Below are 24,173 nucleotides of genomic sequence, written 5' to 3'. Positions count from 1 at the left end.
CAACAAGGTTTGGCAACTGATTGGAAATCTGGCGATCTCATCAGAGGGACATGTCCGTTGACAGGGATGTTTGGACATGTCCGAATGGACATCTACAACCCTGACCTCTCTGCAAACCCCAAGCTTCAATGTTCAAGCTTGGTGCAGATTCGTTAGGAATCTCACCTGCCTAACTGGTGCCATGGGGCAGCTAGGTGGCGCAGTGTATAGAGCACAGGCCCTGAAGTCAGGAGGACCTGAGTTCAAACCCGGATTCAGACCAAATATTTGACACTTACCAGCTGTGTGACCCTGGGCAAGTCATTTAACCCCAATTGCCTAAAAAAAATCCCACCTCAATGTTCAAGCTCTACATTTCCAAATGCCTATTAGATATCTCCCCATCGGGCTATCCCTACCAACACCTCAAACTCAACATGTCCAAATTACACTCATCATCCTTGTACCTAAACCAGTTCTTCAGATTTAAATACCCATTTCCATTAATGACACCATAATTCTCCTAGTGATTCAGTCTTCTAAACTTAAGGTCACTTGATTCTTTCCTCTCTCTCAACCCCAACAACCAACTACTCACTGACTTCTGTCTATCCTACATTCCCCGTTTCTCTCAGGTCTCTCCTCTTTCACCTTTTCCTGATATCACTACCCTAAAAAAGTCATTTTTAAATGCTTTTAGCCCAAATTGTTAAAAATGTAACCATTTGTTATCTGCCATCTTCCAGAGTCTCTTCTTTCCAGTCCATGTACCACACCATGATCAGATATTTTTTCCAAAAATAAGCTCTAATCATGTCACTATCTTGTTAAAAAAAAAATTCTTCAGTAGATGCCTCAGAATAAAGTCCAGGCTGCTGAGCTTGACTCCAGTGGATTGAGAAGCCAGGCTTGTGCTGCAGCCTGCTGAACTGGCTCTAGAGAATCAATTGTTAACCTCAAGAACTGGCAAATGCCACAAATCTGGGCTTGATTTATTGTTTTCTTGATTGCATTATTGATTTATATGACTGTCTATACTTAAGAAAATGATGGAGAAAACATTCATATTGCAGACTAAACTTATGCAAATGGGTATACAATTATTTTTTCCTCTTGTAGAGCCAGTTGTTAAACATTTAATGGCATGTCTCTGATTGAGGCTACAAACTGATATTGATCTCAATCTCAGTTTTTCAGTTTTCAGTTTAATCTCCCACTCTTCTTCTGTATTAATACTGTAATAGCCAATCAGTCTGTACTACTGTTTAACATTCTCTACATAATTGAACATGCATTTGATTAAGCACCTACTATTTATTAGGTACTGGGGAGTCAAAGACAAAAATCAATTATGGTTCCTGTCCTCAAGATGGTTTATATTCTACTGGGGAAAAATGAACAAGAGGAGAACAACATTCACACATATAAGAAAACACAAAATACACGAAAAGTCAATTCAAAGTCATGGGGAGAGGGAGTACTTTCAACTTCAGGAAGGCCTCCTATAAAAGGTAGCCCTACAAAAGACTAACAATCAAAAAAAAATTTTAAAAAGGTAGCCCTAGGGATTACACTAGGTAGAGGTGAAAGGATAGAATATTCCAAGGAGTAGGAACAACCTACAAAGGTCCAAAGACAAGAAATGAATGTTGTATAGAAGGGACAGCCTATAAATAGTTTGATCAGAACACGAAGTATCTCAGCAGAAATAATGTGAAGTAAACCTAGAAATATATCCAGATTATGGAGGACTTGAAATGACAAAGAGACAAGCAATAGCGCAACAGAGAACTACTGACACTTCTTGATCAGAAGACTAAAATGGTTAGTCATCTGTGCATATGTGCTCTGGGACTATCAGTTTGTCAGTCTGGTAGCTATGCAGATGGATGGATTGCAAAAGGAAAAAGGTCGCCTTCCTCTTCTCTTTCAAATCTGACTATTAAAACCCTAACTGCATTTTCAAGCCCCAGTACGCATGGCATTTCATCCATAAAGCCTTCCATTACTAATCTAATTGGAAGAACTCTCTCCCTCTTGCTTCTTTGCAGAGCACTTTAGCACTTAATCACATGGTACCCTACTTTTCTGGGTATACATCTTACCTACTATCCAAGACAGTAAGCTCCAGGAAAATAGGGCACATGTTGCCTCCATCATCACATCCCTGAAAGGGCAGTACTCAATGGTTTGTAGACAGTAGGTAGTCAATAAATAGCTACTAAATAAATGAATGAATGAAAACTGTTTCTAACATGACACCGTCTCAGTGACAGTTAAACTCTGACTTCCTCAAGCTAAAAAGCATTTATAAATAAAGCAAAAATAAATATTATCCACATTCAATTTAAAAAAAATCTACACACCTTAATGATTACTCTAAAAGGGCAATGTGGATGACATTGTTTGGTTGCCCAGGTTTGATAGTCAATTGTACTGACTATAATAAGGTCATTATTTATGCAAAATGTTTAGATAATGCTTATAATTGCTTTACGTGCAATCACAGGAAATGTCAGCTGCTTGAAAATCCAAGGTGACTTTGCACTACATTGTCAATAATACAATGTGGGTATTCATTACACACTCAGACTTGATTAACACACCATGAAGAACTGTGTTTCTTCTCAGCAAGTTGCATAGATTGACCAACAAACAAGAATTTGCCTGCGACTTCCTTTTTTCACAATAAGGCAATTTTCTAAAACCATGAGATAATTTTGTTAAAAATGAGCTACTCTCCTTAATATCCCATGCAAAAAGACAGATTGCTTCCAGCCTGTGTGGACCACATGCACTTAAGTTATTTTCCTGCAGAAATTTAAGGCATGAATTTTTTAAGTGTTGGAATTCCTTGCCTAAGATTTAACTCTTCCGTGGCAGCAAGAAACTCTGACCATTTAATAAGGCAACTTGTTACAAAAGATAAAAGACATGAATTTGCATGGAAGAAACTACTCAGTCTATTTCCATTTCAAGAATAATACCCTACCCTAGAACTAATATAATGTAAAATAATGTGTTCTATATTTTACAATGATGTAGCATACATATTAAGAAGTTATTCCACAATAGGGATTTCCCTGACTCACTTTTCTGATGTAGCATCCAGTAAGATTCTGGAGCAAGTTTATTTTTATGACATAAAACCAACACCTTTCTTTGGTTTTGAGTTAAATTCCTCATTTCATATTACAACAATATGAACGACATTTATTTCTATGATTACTATATTGTCAACAAGTAGAATTAGTATGTTATTTTTATATTGTATATTTGTAGCTGTCTGTTGTTGGATAAAAGAAAGTTCTGAGAAAGTTGTAAGATACAAAATGCTGGCATAGTCATTTTGCCCAGCTTCCAGGCAGCCTGCAATGTTAACAAAAAGAAAGAAAAATTAGGTAAATCTATTTATTTAGAAGCATTTATGAGCCAGATGGAACACTTGTAATGACTTAAAATTAATGAGATGATAGATACATAGATAGAGATAGGAGTATATAATCTTTTATACAATGTTTTCACTAAAAAGTATATAAATCAAAGTCATATTTTATATGAATAAGTAGGGCATGGCACTTTCTATTTCAGAAAGTAATATATGAATCTTTCTAAGGCCATAAACCTTTTTTTCCCAAGTAATCATTTCCTAAAGTTTACAAAATCAGATTACGGTATATCATGTTTGCTGAAAATGGTCCACACTTAAAACATGATATAGGAACAGAAGCACAAGACAACTTTATCTAGCATTTGTCTCTCCAGAACTCCTGTCAAATATTTTTTTCCCCCAATAACCTTAGGTTAACCAAAGCACAAGTTAAGATTTCATCCCTTAAAGGCCATCTCCATCCTGAGGCCTTTCCAGATTCATACTTTGCCCCTTTGCCTGTTCATAAAGACCCTCTCTTTTGAATTGCATCTAGCAATGTGTTTTATATTTCTCTAACATATTTATCATGAACTGCAGCATACAATAGTTATCTGCGTTTGTAGTATATGTCTCTACTAGATTATAAGTTCCATAAGGGCAGGGACAGTGTCAGTTAAGTTTTGCTGTAGCATACTGGCGCGCGCACACACACACACACACACACACACACATGCAGAAGAGAAGCTTAATAAAGGTTCAATATAAACCTTTATTATTTAAAATAAATAAAATAAAATAAATAATATAAATATCTTATTCTAATTTGTATTACAGTTATTTGCGCTTATATCCTTTAACTTAATAAATGGTAAATTCATTGAGGGCTGTGTGTCATTTTTCATCCTTGTATCCCTAGAGTGAGTTGCACACAGAAGGTGCTTAATAAGTACTTATTAAACTCAATCTAACCATTCCAGGGTTCAACAAAACTTTGCTGCTAAAAAGTTCTCTCAGATCTAACTTGATTCTCTCCTGCTGTAATTTAATTTCCTCTCTTCCTGTCCTCAGTGAAGAACAATGAGTCATCATCCTTCACAAACACTCAGTATCTGGATGATTGTCCAAGTTTACTGTATGTGAAGAAATCAGGAAGTTGTAAAATGCAAACAGACCAAGAGAAAGAAATACTAGAGTCACTAATGGGTGTTTGCTGCAAACCAAACAGATCCATTGTATTTTTTCCCCACTGTCTATGTTAATCTTGACATATTATTCTATAGCAAAGTCTAAAGGATTAAAAACATTTTATTCTTATGATAACCATTTTGTAACAAATTGTTTTTTTTTCTTTGATTAAGTAAAAGCAAGCAATAAAATTACTAAACGATCTACAAAGTAGGTGAAAGTTTGAGGCTGTGAACTCCCCCAAATAATTCCAGTACAGGCTCCTCCATGAACTGTCTATCCTCCAAGGGCCATTCTAGATAAATTAAAAAAGACTCATCACCAAAAAGTAGGTTGTAGGGGAAATAGGTTTTTTGGCCATGGCAACTGCCAAAGACCAGAGTACCAAGAAGGGTTTATAGTCTGTGTTGGTGGAAGGACTACCCATATGGAAGTAATCACAAATCCCTGAAGTATTTCAGCAATAAATGTAATAAGGCAAAAAGTTTGCATTTCCTTGGTAATTGCTTCAATGTTCCTTTTCACTTTACTTGTGTAGACACTGCTAGTCCTAGACCAGAAACAAAGCAAGTGACATGATTTCACCTTTGAAGGATAAGTCACATTGAGCTTTTCCAGAATATTTTTCTTTACAGGCCAGACTGCCTAAACCCTAAAATACAAAATAAATAGCATCATGAAACTCTTACCTGATTTATAGTACACTTCCCAGTAGTGATGATGGGAGAAGGGGCTGCTGTACAAAGACCATGAATAAATCCAAAGTTCGAATGGACCACCCTGCTGGCTTGCCTTGTGATGCAGCTGCAACAATCCAAAAGTAAAGGAGATAAAAACCAAATGGAAAACAAAATAGGTTGCCTTTTTAGGGTTCAAATCTAACTTTAGAGACATATAAGAACAGTAACTTCACAGTGATTGTCAAAAACACAGAGAATCCCTCACTTCAACATCTGCACACAAACACACACAATTCTTTTGCTTCAGGAGAGATGCAGAGAAATACAAACCAGTTTCAAAAAGTTAAATTTGCTTTCAATTAACAGAATCAACGAGTGATGTACCAAAGAGACATCAATCAAACTGTGACCATTTCAGCTTGGCTGCCTAGACCCCAGTGTGAAGCTAAGGTTAATGTTTGATCCTTCCTCTTCCATTTAAGCTAGTTAGCTTTGTCTTTTTTTTTCCCACAGTTTCATATTCTTCCCCTAATTCTTGTTAGTCGGATCAATTGATGATCAATCATAAATAGATTCAGGTAAGTATGCGTACTGATACTACTGTATCATCTAGGCATATAAAGCCCACTTCCTCGCTTAAATCAATATCTAATATTCAGCAACATGTCGTTTCATTAATTTATTCAGTTCCTACTGTATATGTAGTACTATAAAAGGCAGTTTCTCTTCCTTTGTAGATAGAATATAAAGTCTAACATAATTTGAGGGAAAATCATAAAAAGAAAACATTGTTGAGATCAGAATTCTGATCCCATAAGACTACAAAGGCAAACAAACAACATTTCCTAAAACTAAGAGGATAAAAAAAAATTACAACTATCATCTGTTGGTCCCATATCTTAACAGAAATAAATTTCCATCTTTTTTTATCCCTAGCCATCAAATACCTTAGTACTTCTAGTTATTTTAGGATCATACGTTAACCCTAACCAGAGTTTCTGAAGTGCAGGTAATCTTTAGTTATGCACACTAACTAGAAGAGACAGTGCATATAGTTGACAATTCCCAAGCCATATTTTTGACATTAGAATGAAATGATATAACCTTTGATATTGATATGCCTTCCCAATTATGTCCTGCTCTGAAATTCCTGAGTGCATGTGAAATCAAGTTAAGAAAACAAAATCCCAGAAGCCTATTGGGCCTCAAGAGAAACCATCCTGAGGTTAAGAATCTGATGGTGATAATTCCCCACTACAGATAATGAATAACTGGGTAATTGAGTCAATTGTCCTTGGGAACTTGCCAATATATAACAGTAGTCAAATCCATTTGCATCCATTCTAAACAGTCACCAGTTTGCCCCAGATCACTTTCAGGAATCCAGTCCAACCTAGCACATTTCTGGAAGGGAGAGGAAAACAAATCCATTCCACTTCCAGTACTTTTCCAAGATAATGAACAAAATAAACAATTTTTTCTACTACAAATAAGCTTTCAAAAAAGTATTAATTTATGTTAAATTACTGTGTGCTTAGCACTGGATTAATATCTACAAGAGGATACAGGTAGGAGATGGGAATAGATAGCTTCCCATGAATTTACAGAAAAGTAAAGTCTAAAAGAATTTTAGAGGCATAAATCCTTACATAAACTCCAATGACAGTCATCTTTAGCAATTGCTAAAACAGCACAAGATTGCTTAAAGAAAACTCCTAAAAAAATGGACTTATCCAAAAGACATTACACTACCTTACCCAGTGATCCTTTGCCATCCAAGTCTGAGTTCTGACTACACTAAGATGAGCTTATTACAAGGCAATTTTCTAGCCAGCACAAGATTTACATTATGATAATTATCAGCATAATTTTCATTATTCCATGAATTAGAGGTAATAAAAGTTACAAAAAGCCAACGAAATCTTTCTGCTAACATCACAGATTTCAAATAAAATATCCTTGTCACACATCTAGACATTTTTATATAATTTGGGGACAAGAGATAATAGTGCAAACATTTATACTCCACTGCCCTGGGAAGTCAGATACATAGATAGATGGATATGTGTGTGCAACATATATAACATGTGTGTACATATATACATGTGTTTATATACATACACATATATGTTTTATATACACATGTAACAACCTCCCAGTATACATGTATGTACATACATGTATATGCACACACACATATATACATATATGTATAAATTTCTATTAAAAAAATCCAGAAACTGCTTCTACCAATAATGTTCCTACTACCTAAATAAGATTACTATTTATATTGCTGCTACAGTTTTAAATATTGGAGGAAATTTAAACATTGGAGGAAAAAACCCTCAGCCAAACCCTCATCATATCATAACACAGTCAAAAATAAATTGAACCTATGTGATTTTTTAAAGTATCTTTTTTTTCATCCCAGGATATTATTGTGCTAGTTCTACCCACAAAACAAAAAATGTAGACTAGTAAATGTATCTCTACCTAAAGTTTGAGTAAGATCTAAAAGAAACTAACACGTTAATAACTTAATAGATGGTAATAAGTTGAATGTCCTATACTATACATAATCTCCTTAGTTAAAAATATTACCTTGTGTTCATTTATTTTTACATGTTTTGAAAATCTAAGGAAGAGCTATTATTAAAGCAACACATCTCTTCTAGTTAATGTACACAACTAAGGGTTACCTATATTTTAATATTTGGTTAGGGTCTATCTACACTATAACAACCCATATAAACTATGATAACTTCTACAACATGACCTCCATTAAATTGTTTTTTTTTAATGATTAAGTTATGCATGTAAAATCAAACACTCAAACCCTATTCTATTATTTTATCATTATACCTGGTAATATTGCTATGGGAAACCAAATACTAGAGACAACATACATGATTTCAAATTTTAACTCCAAACTTCTAATAATATACTCCCTTTATTGACTTAGCAACACCAATCCTCCTTCCCAAAATATATTATTTTCAGGAACTCCAGTCTATTTGTGTTGCCTCACTAAAGCGCTATTACCAAGACAGGTATCTAAGCATTTCGAAGTCCAAAGTATGTGTTCACTTTCAGACAACTATATTTTTAGGTATCGACATTCATGCCTCTGTTTATTAATAGTGTCAGGGGTAAAGCAAAGTAAGTTTACTGACTTTGGTGGGGAAAGACAATGAACAGGGTATTGAGGTGCTAGGGTGTGTGAGTTGTTACAAACTGAAGTCGTTATGAAAAGTATTATTTAAAAAAAAAAAGCAAAGCCCTCTTGACATGTCAGAATGGAAGAAAAAAATAATTTCAGAAAAAGAATGTGAGTCCTTGAACTCTACAGTGACAAAGAAAACACCAGTCATAGAAATGTGTTTACTAATATTTTAATACTCTCTTAAGGCTTTCCTTTTCCAAGACTACCACGCAATTCAATCAAGTGTGTCGAAACATAAACTTAAATGAGGCCATCTTCAGACATCTGATACATAATCTAAAGGCTTCAGAATTTTTATTTAATCTATTTCTTGGTGTAAAGGATAATTCATACAGCCTCGAGGCCCTGTTATAATATTTTCAGTAAAATAGCACTTCTTTTGTCAAACCCTTTCATAATGATATCCAGAGGGTGGAGAAAAAATTACAGTTTTTGCTAGGTCGTAATCAGGAGCATAGTGCTCCCTCTTTTACCACAACTTTACCTGTGCTATCCAAAACACAGATTCACTTGGTACAATGAAGCACTATAGTGCCAGTAATTTGCTAGGAATTACAAAACAATATTAGCGAGAGCCAGGCAAATGCAGCAGCACCCACTGTCGTCTGTACGGACTTGTTTTTTCTTCTGAGGATTTTTTCCTTTTCCCTTGTTTCCACTCACTTTTCCCCCCCAGCTACTATATAAAAAAATGTCATGCAATTTTCTCTCTACCTGTGCCCCAAAGATGAATATGCCGAAATCCTAACAATCTCTTTTCAGACTGACCACAGGACAAAGAAGCCACACAAACTCAGTGAGAGCAAGGTTTCCTAAGCCTCCCTTGCTCCCAGCAGTTCAAGAGAGTGACAAATTCATATGTATAGCACCTAGGACAGTAAACTGACAGAGAGTCACAACTTCATCATAGGCACCAAAAACCTCTGTCATTTCTGCCTCCTTGCATAAAACTAGCTTATTTGAGTATCTGTTTCCTAACTATCATTTTCCAGGTATCAAGCTTTAGCAACTACAAAGCTCTTGATTTTGCAACAAATTTTTCTTTGCTCTAAGCACCCAACCGGGTGGTGGCCTAAATATAGTATGAACAATAAAATACCAGTCTGTAAAATCTTCATTATGTAGTAAAGTGACAAGATGCAATTGAATTAAAGGGGGCTGTTTATGTTTTCATATAGTACATAGTTAGCTTATGGGACAGAGCCCTGTCCATGGCTCAACTATGCCAAGAAGAAAAATATTATTTTTTAAATCAATATAAAAACATACGTAAAAGATCATTTACCCTCACCATACAGCCTAATACGACTACACTGGAATATGCATGCCTTTTGTCAAGACAGCTGTTATAATTGCAGAAAGGTTATTAATGTGGCAATGTGGACTCTTTCCAAAGTCAAATACTTCACTTGGCGAACCCCTAGAATTTACTCCTGTCAGCAATTTAAATTCAGAGGGAATGTGTGTAATGGGTTAGAGAACACCTCCCCTCCCCAAGCCAAAATAGGACCAGATTGCAAGAGAAAACTTCTCTTTAGTAAGCTTTGAAAAGGTTGCTAACACGTACCAAACAAATACTTGTTGATCTGTTAACAATAAACACCAATTGGATTGTCAGGCCCCTTTCACCAAGCGGAGAGATGCATTTACATATTGCACACAGTAAGATTTGACTTACTGTGCAGTAGTATTACAGGAGTGTCTTTCATAATAGAAGAGTAACTAGAAGTCTAATACAGTGTCTTCCATCTAAATTACCGGACGAAGATGCAGTAAAAACAGTGAAGTCCTCCTCTGCAGCTTGGTAGGCACAAATACAGCACATAAAACACTTGGAGTAGCCTAGTCACAAGACAAACCCACCTGAATGGACGAGGAATACTGTCTGTTGCCATGGTAGCCTGATCTAATTACATGACTGATCAGGGCTGGAGTAAGTGCATTGCAAACCTACACCATTGACATGTATCTACATGATGAAAAAGACAGGCAGGAGGTTCAAGAGAACCCATCAACCTCTGCTTTATATAGAAGATGGCATTAAAGCCTATTTATTAGAGAGATCTGCTAACCAGTAAAATATTGAATGATGCATGAACAGTTAGAGGGCAGAGGAGATTAAATAGCATGGTATTAGCAGCTATGATGCAACCTCTTTCCAATAGCTTATTGTGGGATTCCCACCCCCCTTCCCTTTTCTCTGGTAGCTCCCTCCGTCAATAACCTTCATTCCAAGGAGTCAGCGGATCAAACTATTTTCATCCGCTGAATAATGCAAAGAGGTTGTCGGAAGATGGCAGGGGTCTCTGTTAACTGAAAATTTCATCAGAAACCCAAATGCAGAAAGCTTACCTAAGACATTAGCAAAAGTGTGTCTAAAAATATCTGATAAGTAACTAACCATTACTACATAATATATAACAATGACGATTAAATATTAAGTGCAATCTATATTATAAAAAAAATGTCACCGAACTGGACCACTTCATTTCTAAAACTGAACTTATTCACCTATACACACTGCTGTGTATTCAAGACCATATTTAAGGACAAGACGGTATTTCAAAGCATTAGCTTTTATTGTTTATGGACAACGGGGTCTTCTGATTTTGTTAACTGTATCCTGAGCATCTTGTGGGGGCAGCTCAGAATCTCATCCGGGATAGATCCAGTTTGGAGGAGTCCCTACTGCACAGCATACGGTAAACAAAATAAAAATAGCTTGTTCTTGTTATCCACATAGAGCATTATATAACCAGCTTCCGACTTGCTTTTTTTTTTTGCCATTACTACTCTTCAGCAATTTCCCCGTCTGCAAAAGTATTTAAATGTTCCCAATTTTTGCAGGGTTGTAGCTATCAAAAACAACAAAACAAAACAGTGCTGGAACGGGTTTTAGCCGATTCCCAACGTCCTTGGAAACTGTGCAGTGTCCCCCCCACCCCGAAACACTCTCCACCTTCAGCTTCAATCCTTCCTCCCTCACCCCTCACTAAGGTTCTCCCTAGAAAATGTGAATTGTTTTACCACTTCCAGCAAAAACCCTGCACCGCCTAAAATAAAACGAAAGCCCAGCACAGGAAGTTTGAGGCCAATTGAGGCGGGGGAAAAAGGTGAAGGGGTTGAAGCCGGTGCAGAAAAAACCAGGAGATCAGATAACCAAGCTCCCAATCTCAAAGTCTCTTTCCAAGCATGACCCCTTCCCCCAAAGCACACACTCACACGCCCCTCTTATTACAACACCTCACTTCTACCTCTCCCCTTTCGGCCCTGCTTGCATACCCTCCCCCTCTCCCTCGCTTGCCCTCTGGGGACTGGCCTGCACTCACTCCGCACTGGAACAAGTAGGAGGCGGTGGTAGTGGTAGTGCTGATGGTGTCTCCGGCCTGGCCCGGCCCTGAGTGAACAGCGGGGCTACTGGGCGCATCCCAATCCCTGCAGCGCCTCCTCCTCCTTCTCCTTCCCCTCCTCCTGGCTTCATTCACCCTCTCAGCAACCACACAACCCCTTTCACTCTAGGCACGGGGGCAGGACTTGCCCCACGGCCACCAGCTCCTCTACTACTCTCTTACGCTCTCTCCCGTGCAACGTGCAGCCGGCACCAGCGAAAAGCCTCCTCCCCACCCCCCTGAACGGAGTGCTAGCCCGGCACAGGGCAGCAGCGGCAGAGCGGTGCTGGCGGCGGCGGCGGCAGCGGCAGCAGCACCAGCAGCTGAGGCTCCACATGATCAGGAAGCAGCCGCACAAACAAGGCAGCAGCCAGCCAGGGCCGCCACTCCAGCCGCTGCCGCTGCTCCGGGCACCCACAGACACACACTCACGCGCGCGCGCGTCCCCTCCCCGTTACCCTTCTCAGCCTCAGTCTCTCAGTCTCTCTGTCTCTCTCAGTCTCTCTCTCTTTCTCTGTTCCCCCCTTACTCTCCCTCTCCCATACTCCCACCCCCTCTTCTCCTAGCCAGGGCAGGAGACCTTGGCCACTTGCAAAGTCCTGACCAGACCGCCCCCCCGCCCCGTCTCCTAGACGCGTGCACACACACACACACACACACACACACACACACACACACACAGAGGAGGACAGTCTTGCCAGGCTTGGCGACCCCCAGCAGCAAGGAGGAAGAAGCCGGTAAGCTGGGAGTCCAGCCCTCCCCAGAATCAACACATACCTACGCGTGCACGCTCACACACACACACCACACACACACACACACGCACGCACACACCCCGCGGAGTCCCTCCTTCCCAGTCTGGAGAGTGCAAAGTGGGGGTGAGTGGGGTGAGTGTTGGGGGGTGAGGTGGAGAAGAGTGCTGGCTGCTGCTGACTCCCCCTGCGCCACCCCGAGGGAGGACATATCTTCCATGCACTGGGGAGCCCGAGTAGCAGCAGCAGCAGTAACAGGGGTGCAATGAATCTCCGCGGGCACCCAGGGACAATCCACCCCCCCCGCCCTCTCCCCCCTGGGGCGCGTGTCCCCCACCCCCACTCCCGCCTACACCTATTCCATCTGCTTCCTGGCCTGTTCCCTTAGCCAGTTGCCCCAGCGCTGGGAGTGGGGGTGTTGGCAACAGAGAGGCTGAAGCGTAGGAAGGTTGTATGTACACACACGCACACAACATACACACACACAACACAACGCGTATTATTTTCTTCTCCGCTCTTCCAGCTGTTGTCGGTGCCGCCGCCTTTTGAGGGTTTGGGTTGGATTTGTTTGTTGTTGTTGATGATGTTTTTCCCGGGATAGCAGAAAGAAGGGTCTTAATCTACATGAGGGGAGAAGAGGACGGGGAGGGGGGGGAGGGGGAGAGGGGGAGGAGAGTAAGAAGGGGGAGGGGGAGAGAAAGAAACAGGAGGAAAAAAATAGCCACTTACTGTAAAGTGTAAATGGATCTGGGGTTGCTTGGGGAAGGGGGGCAGAGGGAGAGAAACAATGTCTTGCGGCGGCTGTTGCTGCTTGCTGCTGCTGTTGCTGATCCACAGGGCTTGTTTTTTATCCCCCTGCAGTGAAACAGGTCCTGGACGTCTCTGCCACTGTAGTAGAAATGATGTCTGCGGTATACACTGCTCTCTCCTCCTCCTCCACTCCCCTCCCTCTCTCCCTCCTCCCTCCACCCCCCCTTTCCCTCTCTCTCCCTCCCTCCCTCTCTCTCTTGCTTGCTCGCTTGCTCCAGTATGTAAATGTGTAATAGAAGCCAAATATGGAGCAGTTGGCTGCCGCTGCAACCGCTCAAGGATCCTACGGGGGGGGGGGAGTGAAAAGATCGGGGGGGCGGGGGCAGCGGAGGCCGGACCGGGGGGGGAGGGGGAGGGGGAGGAGGCAAGGCAACTCTTTGGCGAACATCCAAGAGAGCCACACAGATTATTGCATACGCACAGCAGAGCCAGGCCAGCCGGGCTTAACCCTTCCTTGGTCTCTGCACAGCCTTCTTCTAAGAATTTACTGGGAGGGATTAAGCATTGGCGCGGGGGGGGGGGGAAGCAGTTTTCATTCCAAAACCTGCACCCATTAACCACTCCTCCGAAAAAGTAGCTTTGGGGATGGGAGGAGGTGAGGGATGAGAGTAAGGGAAGAGTGTCAGAAATGAGAGGTCAAGGTAGTGGGGCTGGCTTATTTAAACCTCGGTCTTACACAGCCGCCGCCACTGCCGTGCTCCCCCTCTCACCCCCCCACACACACCTGCACACACACACACACACACACACACACACACACACACACACTCTCTCTCTCTCTCTCTCTCTCTCTCTCTCTCTCTCTCTCTCTCTCTCTCTCTCTCTCTCTCTCTCTCTCTCTCTCTCTCTTCTTTCACTTCCTTGGCAAGCAAGGCAGGGAAAGGTCTCCGAGGAGCTCCGACTGACTTTTTTACTCAAACCCCAGAAGTGTCGACTAGAGAAGAGGAGGATCAAGGTGAGTGTCAGAGAGAGAATTACTCAATCGCCGCTGGCCTAACCGAACTCACAGCTCCTCTGGACATTGATGCTCGATGTATCTTGCCTCTGCTAAAATGAACAGCTCATGTCTATCCTGAAACCGGTTGGGCAAGCAAGTGGGTTAGGAATTCAAGGGTTGGAAACTCATTCTGTAATTCAGAAAATCGAGGGTGACTACAAGGTCCCTGGAATCTTTACGAAACTCTGCTGGGGAAACTTTGAGGGACGATCCTTTCCCTAGGTATACATTTACTTCCACTATCTCTGAAGCCTAGTTACTGACTATCCCTTGCCCATTCCCTTACACTCAGAAGTAGGCCCGGAAAGATTCTTTGGACCCGGATATTCAGTAACCATTCCTAATGTCTAAGTAGAGCAGCCAGCTACAGCAGATAACATCATCTTCACCTGGACAGTGTCAAGTTCATTGATTTAATCAGAAATGAGGTCCTAGTGAGAGATGGGGATGACAAACATCAAATAAACTTTAGAAAGCTTCAAGCACATCCTCTGGGCTCAGTGGTAAGCTCTTCAGGGTTGTTAGGTTTTGGGTTTTTTGGGGTTTGTTTTTTTTTTAATCCCTTGTTGAATGTTACCTCAGTAGGAAGGAATCTCTTTTCTGAGAAATATTCACCTTGCCAACAGGTGTGGCACACATAGAGGAAAAGAAGCCACATTCATGCTGAAGCAAGCTCAGCTTCCTCTTATGACAGATAAGTGGGGAACCTATAGGTGTCCGGACACTGTCTGGCCCCCATTAAGGAGAAACAGGCAACATACAGCTCAAAAAGAAGTTTAGCATTGCATTTTAAATCTCTACTTGTTGCCTGTATGTATGGGTCTTTCAGCTGCATTCGTGTGTGACTGAAATACATTAGTCAACATGTCATGCAAATCCAGAATCACCAAAAGAAATATGGTATCAGCTTGTATCCCCCTTAAGGGTTGCAAAGCCTTGTACTTTAGATATGAAAATAAAGTAGTGTGTAGAGTATGAAAAATAGTTTTTTTCTATCATTTTGAAAATCCAAGCACATAATTTGTTACTCATAAAAAGAACCATTGGTCATCATTACTCATTTTTACATTTTTATTTATTTTTACCATTTGAAAATCCAGGGTCTGCTGTACAATGACATTGTTGGTCTCATTACAGCCTCTAGTGGACAGTTATGATCCATCTCTCAAAAAGCTGTGATCTTTTTTGCTGTTCCAATTGACAAGCATTAGCAAAGTAAAGGTTGGTATCAAATAACATAACAATACGTAAAATTTTAACATCTTCATCAGAGTGGGGATTTTGAACAAAAACGGGAACTGGTTGGTTTTATGCAATAATGACTCCTCTTTTGTGAGCCTCAGGTATTATTACTGGCTTGTGAATAAATAGAGCTGCTGCTATTCCTTTCAGCTTCAGACAGCTTTCATAAAAACTAAATTCATCTAAAATATTTTTGTAACAGAAAATATTGGTTGCCATGTTTTTGGCTTAAGTGAGACATTTTTATTCCAACTCATAATCTGCAGACTGTCCAATCCACCTCCAGTCTATTTTTAGTCATCTTGCATTAAGAGAATTTTTTAATAAAGAGAGCAAATATTTTTATTATTTCATTGACATAAGCAGTTCAAGTTATTTTAACAGCCTTCAGCAAATTAAAACTCATAATTCAGATTAGAGTCAGTCAATTAATTTAAATGCACCCTTAAGGAAACTAAATCTGTATATTGCTAAGACAGTAAAACAAGAATGTGCCATTAATTTCTGAGATGAACAGCAATAAACTATGACTTAAATCTGTAACTATTTCTTCCTGCAAGTCCAAAAGCTAAGCATAATTCTCATGATACTGTTTCATGATCTAGGATATTGGAGGCAGTTGTTTTTAGATGAGAAAGGATAAATTGCAAATAAGAGAGATCCTGCACTGTCTCTTTAAAAGTAAGACTATCTCATGCAAATAAAAGCTTAGTCAAAGGAGTACGGCTTTCATGAAGCAGTAAGCAAATGTGTAGTACTAGAGTACTATTCACAAACCAGATATTACATTCACACACGGACAAGGCAAACTTTAAAAGGCAAGGAAATGCCTAGGAAAGCCTTCCATTCTGTCCCCTACCACCATTGTACTCCTGAATTCAGGGAATCTTCCTACCTAACATATGTCTTGGATTACTTAGCTATCAGGAACATATAAAGAATTCTACCCATTAAATTTTATTGGCTTCATGTTTGTGGGATTAGAAAAATTGTATCAAGAATGCTTTTATATTTTAAAATGATTTGCTACAAAGTAGTAGCTTCCAAAAAATTCATAACTCCCACAATATCCCACTTAACGCCTTTGCTCACCTTTTCCTCCCCAACTCTTGTCTCTTTTGTCCCCATAAATTTGTGCCTTTAAAAGTTTGCAATTTTTTAAGACTTAATTATTTTCTACCACTTCTGTGTTCCAGTTAATGAACTCCCTAATTTGTGCACATGTCCGTCCCCCCCTCCCCACCAAAGACATTGCACCCTGCTGAGGAAATTGTACTGAGGTCTTCATGAGTTAATGTTTCCATCAAAGCAGTAGAGGGAGCACAAGTGTGCTGAATGTAATAATTATATGGGTCTCTAACTTAAGGGCAATTTTAAAATAGTGGTTCATAAATCGGTTTATTGGCAGTCGTCTGATAGGTATGCTTTGTTTAATTATTGACAGACATATGGAGTTAAAATATTTACTACCAGGTTATAGCGGTTGGAGATTTGGAGTGATGTAGGCATCTTTTCAAGTTTAAAGCTCGGCAAATATGCCTATTTAAAGTTTTTATTTAAATTCTTTGATTGAATTTTGATCTTATTCCAGTATTACCCCCAAAAAAACTCCCAACATACCCAAACTACTTTGGGTAGGCTTTCCTCAAAAACAGAGTTAATTCATAAACACAGTCAACCCTATCTCATTTTAACCGAAGGACTTAGAGCAAAAAAAGACATTTACATAAGCAAGCACTAGATCAAAATAATGCTGTTTGGAATGAAATATTATTTTAAAAATACATAGTAATATTTATTTCCCATCAGTTTTGGCTGCTTAGCTTCAAGGCACATGATAAGAATTTATCTTATATTTGTATAGCACCTCATATACTTTGAAAGCCCTTTTACATTTCATCTTTATATATTCCTTTGAGGTAAGTAAAATGATAGATTAGGCAACTGAGATTCATAAAAGTTACATAATTGAGGCAAGGTTATAGAGCAGTGTCAGAACTTTCTGGAAAACCCAGGCCTACTGACTCTTAGTCCAGTCAGATTTTTCCATATTGCTTATAAATTGATCATCGAATTCATTTCTTACTGATCTGTTCAAGGCCTGGGTTCAAATCTTGACTCTAAAATTGTCATTATCTTCACAAGGTAGTGATTTAACCCCTCTGAGCATCATTTCTTTCTTTCATCCATATTTACCTGGAGAAACAAATCTAACTCTTTAGAAGGTGAATTTCTATTGTGATGAATGAGAACATCTCTGAAGAAGCCGTCCTGCACTACTGCTCAAATTCTATTTTGTTCCTGGATCACTTACTCAGCAGTCCTCACACTCACTGGGGCTTATTGTATCAGTTCAGCAAACCAGTGTAAGATGCAAACCACATCATTTAAAAGTTGATTTTTTTTTTAGAAAACATATAGCAGCTGAGCAATACTTACTTCTAGTTCAATAACTCAATTACTAACTTGAAAAAAGTTAAAAATATAAGCCATATCATATATGTATCTTTCCTCATTAAACTGATTTAAAATTACATTAGCTAGCTCATGTGTTTTTAGCTGGTAAACATATATTTATTTTTATCTTTTTTTAATTGCTGAAAATAATTTCCTCCTAGCTGAGGATAAAGCAGTGCCAAGTTTCTGCCTATAGCAATTTGCTATGGCTGTGTAATAAACCTTAGCAAGTAAGACTTTATCATGGAAACAGTGACAGACCCTTAACTCTGCTATAATAAGTAGGGTGTTATCCTACATGTGTCATTACAAAATATGAGCAAATCATAATGCCCATAGAAAACAGATACACTTTCCTTAGATTACACTCCCAAATAGAAGTAGGCAGACTAAAAAAAGCAAAACAAACTTTGAAAAAACACAAACCACATACACAATAGACACTAAGGTTAAAATCACCACACCCAGACCAAAGTAGTAGGGCTGTATATTTGGCACAAGGGAAGCTGAGGGAACATACTTATGAATCATTTTCCTTTCATCATCTACCCATAATTTGGGACAACAGGCTTCTGGGTAATGAAAATGACATCACTAATACTTAAAATTAAAATATTTTGTGTTGGATAATTTGCACATACTTCATGCTTCAGAAGTGTTGGCCTTAGGGTTCATTTAAAATAAGTGTATGTTTGCAATTAAAAACATACACAGTTGGAATTTGTAAAAGTTCTAAGTGTTACATTGGCCCGTGATTAATACTGAGAGTTGGAAGATAGCCCAGGGATTGCCAAGGAACCCAGAGAATAGTGTATGGAATCCAGACTGGGAGATTTGGGTTCTCATCATGTCTCTGCCTACAGTGTAAGGGTTGGCCCATGTTAAATAAATCACTTAGTCACCCCTCAGTTTCCCTAAATGTAATATATAAATATGAGTGATACTACTTCTGAACAGGTATTGGCCTGCCAGAAAAGCTATGTGACTCCTTCATGACTCACAATTAGTGGGGCTCATGCTTACAGCTTTTGAAAAAAAAATACTTAAACTCCATAAGCTCTGAACTGCCACAACATATTTTTTTTATTATTATTTAAACAAATTGAATTTACTTGCTAGGTTTTGGGCACAGTACCAGCTACTCAGCAACTTGGAGAGATTGATATACAAACCTTTGCTCCATTTAGAAAGCATAGGCCCTCTGGATTTACAGCTGCTCATGCTGCTTTGGGCTGAATGGACTTGGGCTTATACCTTCTAGTAACAGATGGTTTATGCACTATGCTGATAATGAAAATGAAATAATTTGCCTCCTAACTAGAAAAGAGAACAAAACCACCAGAAGGGGAAAAATGGTGGCTTCTGTTGTCATGGTATATGTATATATTTTTAATCTTTCTAATGCATTTAAATCCAACCTGAGACTTACAAAGAAAATAGTGAGGAAAAGTTTTAAATTAGTCTTTGATTTTGGAAACAAGTCCTAGATAAATTTTAATTCACACACACACACAAACTATATCCAAATTTAAATATAAGATAGTAGCCCTTAAAATGCTAAGGTTTCTAAATATTAAAGATCATATCACACAAAGGTAGAAGTAGTTCATATACCCAAAAATAGATAATTTTGATGTCATGAAATTGAAAAGGTTTTATACAAGTAAAATTAATGTATAAAATAAAAATGAGGTGCTTAGGCAAAGAATCTTCATATCAAATACTCTTAATAAAGGTTTGATGGTATTACACATTTATTAAGTGCTTACTGTATGTCATGAACTGTGTTAAGTGCTGAGCATAGAAAGAGACTAAGAAAGATGGATCAGACAGAAGGAGAACAAGGAAAGAAAAATACCATGAAAACTGAGAGAGAAGAGGGTATCCAGAAGAGGGTGATCGATAATGGCAGAGGTTATAGAAAGGTCAGGACAGATGAGGAGGAGAAAAAGCCATCAGATTTGGCAATTAAGAATTTGGTAACTTCTGAGAGCAGTGTCAATCAAATTAAAAGGTTGGAAGCAAGACTGCAGAAGGTTGGAAAAAAAGTTAGAAAAGAAGAAATATCCAAGCTATATAGATAACTTACAAATATAAAACCAAAAGCCATTCCTCAATAAATAAATAGTTAAGGGATATCAACAAAGAATTATCAAAAGAACACGTGCAAATTAAGAGACAGTCATGTGCTAAAAATGTTCCAAATAAAAGAAATGCTGACCAAAACAGTTCTGAGGTTTCAACCCTCCCCCAGGAAATTGACAAAGGTGATACATGATGGGAACAGGAAATGTTAGTGGGAGTGTGGAAAGGAAGGAACACTAATGCATAGTTAGTGGAGCTGTGAATCTGTGCAATTCTGGAAAGCAGTTTGGAATTCTACAAAGAAAATGGCTAAAAGCCTATACTCTTGATTCTAGAGCTATTCCACTAACAAAAAGAGAAGCAAAAATAATTATAACTGCTTTTTGTGATAACAAAGAGCTGGGGGGGAAAAAGTAGATTTCCATCAATTGGGGAATAGCTAAACAAATTGTGACACATGAATACTGCAAAGTATTACTGACTTGCAAGAAGGTATGATCATAAATGAATACAGAAAAGCTTGGGAAGACATTAACTGATGCAAAGTGAAGTAAACAGCTAGCAAAACAACACAGTGACTACATCAATGTAAATGGAAGGAGCTGTTTCAAAATAATAATGAATAGGTTTGTCCTCAAAGAAGAGATATGAGAAGTGAGGAGTTCACAGGTACAAAAAGCAATATATAATGTCAGACTGCTTTCAATGGATTGATTGGTTTTGCAGATTTTTTCCTCTATTTTTTAAAAAAATCTTTGTTACAAAAGATGGTTTTTGGATGAGGGTGGTGAGAGATACAGGAAAAATTTAGGCAATGTGAAAACAAAAGATATCAGTAACATCTCTTTAAAAAAAATAAACAAACTTATCAGGTTGTATAACCTTGATCTTCTAATGTAGCTTTTTTTGCACAAAGGGAAAACAGGCAGTATTTCAAGGTTTAGAATAAGGGAGTTGAACTTTGTTTGCTATTGGCTAGGAGTATTTGGAAACCTAGTAAAGCATTCCATCAGAATCTTGGCATTATGCTACCAAAAAAGAAGTCCATTCTTCAAATTCAAATCAAAGCCAAGAGATATTATTAGAAGCAACAAAATTTAAATGTAAACAGCCTTTTGATGATAAAAGGGGACAGGTAAAAATGACCAGAATTAAGCAGTTGATGGAACTAGATGTGCCTAATTCTTCTGTAATCTCTTCTGACGTTGAAATGAGTGGTTATAGAATCTCAATACGTCCACAATATTTCTTTTTCTTCTTGATTTGACCTCTGCCACTAAAGCCTCTTGAATGAGGATTACAACTGGAATGTCATTTGCATGATCCAGTGAGGAGGGGATCCTGGACTGACAGTCAGACCTGTTCTTATATTAGCTCCACTACTCATTTGTTGTGGGACTTCAAACATGTTCCTTCACTTTTGTGAGTTGCAACTTCCTCAACTGAAAAATAAAGATGTTGGACGTATTGGTCTTTAATGGTTCCTCCAGCACCTACAACCTTTAGGTCTTGATATTGTTAATATTAAGTGTTTCCATCTCTTTATTTTAAAATATAGAGGCAATGTGGTATGATGGTGAGAGTGCTAAGCTTGAAGTCAGGAGGATTTACTGGGCTTCCAACACTAACCATGTTACCCTGGGCAAGTCACCTAACCTCTATGTGCTTTAAACAACCTCCCTCCCCACTATGTCATAGAGAAATTCAGAGAGAATTTCTTACACTAACAAACTCAGGAATGCCTTAACTACTTTTAAAATATTTGCCACCACAAAGAATTGCAAATTAAAGGGATGCCCATCAATTTGGGGAATAGCAGAACAAGTTAAGGTATATGATTGTGGTGGGATGCTATCGTGCTATAAGAAATTATGAGCAGAATGCTCTCAGAAAAACCTGGGAAGACTTACATGAACTAATGCACAGTGACGTGAACAGAACCAGAACATTGTACACAGTAACAACAATATTGTATGATGATCAACAGTTAACGATTTAGTCTCAGAAATACAATGATCCAAGACAATTCCAAAGGGCTCAAGATGAAAATTTTTATCTACTCTCAGAGAAAGAACTTATGGACTCTGAATGCAGATAGAAGCATACTTTTTTTTTTTACTTCATTTTTCTTGGGAGTTTTTTTGGCCTGTGTTTTCTTTCTCAACATAGCTAATATGGAAATATATTTTGCATGACTGCACATGTATAATCTATATAAAATTGCTTGCCTTCTCAAGAAGAAGGGAGAGGAGGGAGGGAGAGAATTTGGAACTCATTTTTTTTAAATGCATGTTAAAAATTGTTTTTACATGTAATTGGAAAAAATATAAAAAAATTTAAAAAATAAAATATTTTCCACCAGGACAACCATCATCACCAAAATCCCATCTCTTCCTCTCTCCCCTCTCCAACTTTTTGAAGAAAAATTCACTGGCAAATTTATATATTCAGGGAAACTGCCCATGTTGGGATTACTGGGATTGTCACAGTCCATTTAATATTTGCAGAATCACTATTGAAATCTGTAAAATAACTAAGTTTAACTATTACTGGGTGGAAAAGATGTATAATACTCCTAAGATTGATTACCTAAGATACAGATTTGCTTTGTATCTGTGGCGTGGACACAGGAAGAGATAGGTACTGCCACTGATGCTATTTGACAGAGAATAATAGCCCTCAGCCTTACTGTAAATTATAAACAATCCCTTTCTGAGTACAAAATGAATGCATAGAATGGGGGACCCTGTCAGCTAGAATGTGAGTAAATCAAGTAGAAGAAGACAAATTATTCACTAACACCACTGTAGCCAAATTTTTATTCAGTTAGTAGTACTGTTGTTAGATCCCTTTTGTTCTTTGTCAGAGAGCTGGGAGAAATTAATACATTATAATTATAATAAATGTGCAGTGGTATCTCAGTAGCATCTCCTTTTTAAGCCAAGCACATTAAATTATCTCTCTTCCCCTCTGCTCCCCTCTCCCCCCCCAGGCTTAAAATGGATTGCGTAGAAATGAATAGTAAGAAAATTCCTCTCCTGGGGTTAACATTTTCCCAGTTGATTTCCTAATTTTATTCCCAGCCCCAAACCTTTCCCCCTTTCCTCTGCAGTTACTCATATTAAATTTAAGGCAACCTAGATGACCCAGAATGTCTTTAATGGCCGCCTGTACATTCTTGTGCCAAGATGAGAAGTTGCTCCTGAGGCTGATCCAGTAACACAAGCTAGGCCACCCTCCCTTCTCCCTCCCTTCCCTATCTTGTAAGATCAGTGAGGAGTTAATTTTCCTAGATACATGGTGGTGATTCATGATTTTGTATCTCAGTTCAGGATCAGGTTCTTAGGAACCTAGTTCGACCCTTTTTGCAGAAATGAATACATCAGAGGAAAAAATGTTGGCAGGTCTCAGTGTGCAATCAGGGCAGAGGAATTTATACAACATTCAGCCCTTTGATTTCCACAGATCTCACTGTGGGTGGGGTTTCCACTTTTGTGCTTTGACAAATGGGGCCAATATTTAACCCCTTTATGTGCTTCTGCATGAATCTGTTCCTATGACTTTTGATTTATCCTGGGTCAACTGCAAATTCATTCGTTTAGTAAGCATTTATTGAATGTTTCTTGATGATTCAGAGCAGGAGACCAGCACTAGAAGGGATACAAAAGTATTCAAAGGCACAGGTCTTCCCTTTGAAAAGGTAACAAGGATGGACACAGGACATACCTGAAGATACACATGACCCAGCCAGGGGATCTTACAAAAGAAGCATATGTGTGAGATTGTGGCACAGACTGAATACATCAATGCTGAGGAAATTCACAGAAAAGCAAGGGAGAAGATCATTGTCAAGGGAGGTGAGCTAGAGAAGGCTTCTACAAGGAGGGCCTTGGACTAAACTGTAAAGTAAGTTTATAATTTGAATTAGAGGAGGAGAGATAATATGGCATAATGGGGGGAAAACCAAAAACCAGGAAACACTGACAGTGAAATTAAATGAC

At 38.7% G+C, this 24,173-nt stretch overlaps 1 protein-coding gene and 1 long non-coding RNA gene across 2 annotated transcripts in view; one reads left to right on the top strand and one right to left on the bottom strand.

The window, feature by feature from the left end:
* The window catches only part of ATXN1 (ataxin 1), a 524,441-nt gene extending 510,922 nt beyond the window's left edge, over window positions 1-13,519 (bottom strand). Inside the window, 2 exon segments of the mRNA XM_020986797.2 lie at window positions 5,227-5,341; window positions 13,311-13,519. The gene's annotated coding sequence lies outside the window, so the exon portion shown is untranslated.
* A 1,872-nt stretch (window positions 13,520-15,391) lies between these two features.
* Window positions 15,392-24,173, top strand: part of LOC110208695 (uncharacterized) — a 205,561-nt gene continuing 196,779 nt past the window's right edge. Inside the window, exon 1 of the long non-coding RNA XR_013485735.1 lies at window positions 15,392-15,609. This is a non-coding gene — a long non-coding RNA (uncharacterized LOC110208695). The remainder of the gene's footprint in view (window positions 15,610-24,173) is intronic.

The sequence above is a fragment of the Phascolarctos cinereus genome, unplaced genomic scaffold, assembly GCF_003287225.1.
Source record: "Phascolarctos cinereus isolate Bilbo 61053 unplaced genomic scaffold, phaCin_HiC Scaffold_4;HRSCAF=312, whole genome shotgun sequence".
NCBI classification, from domain to species: Eukaryota; Metazoa; Chordata; class Mammalia; order Diprotodontia; family Phascolarctidae; genus Phascolarctos; species Phascolarctos cinereus.
Note: the sequence above shows the minus strand (reverse complement) of the source record. Positions and strands in the feature narration are given on the sequence as shown.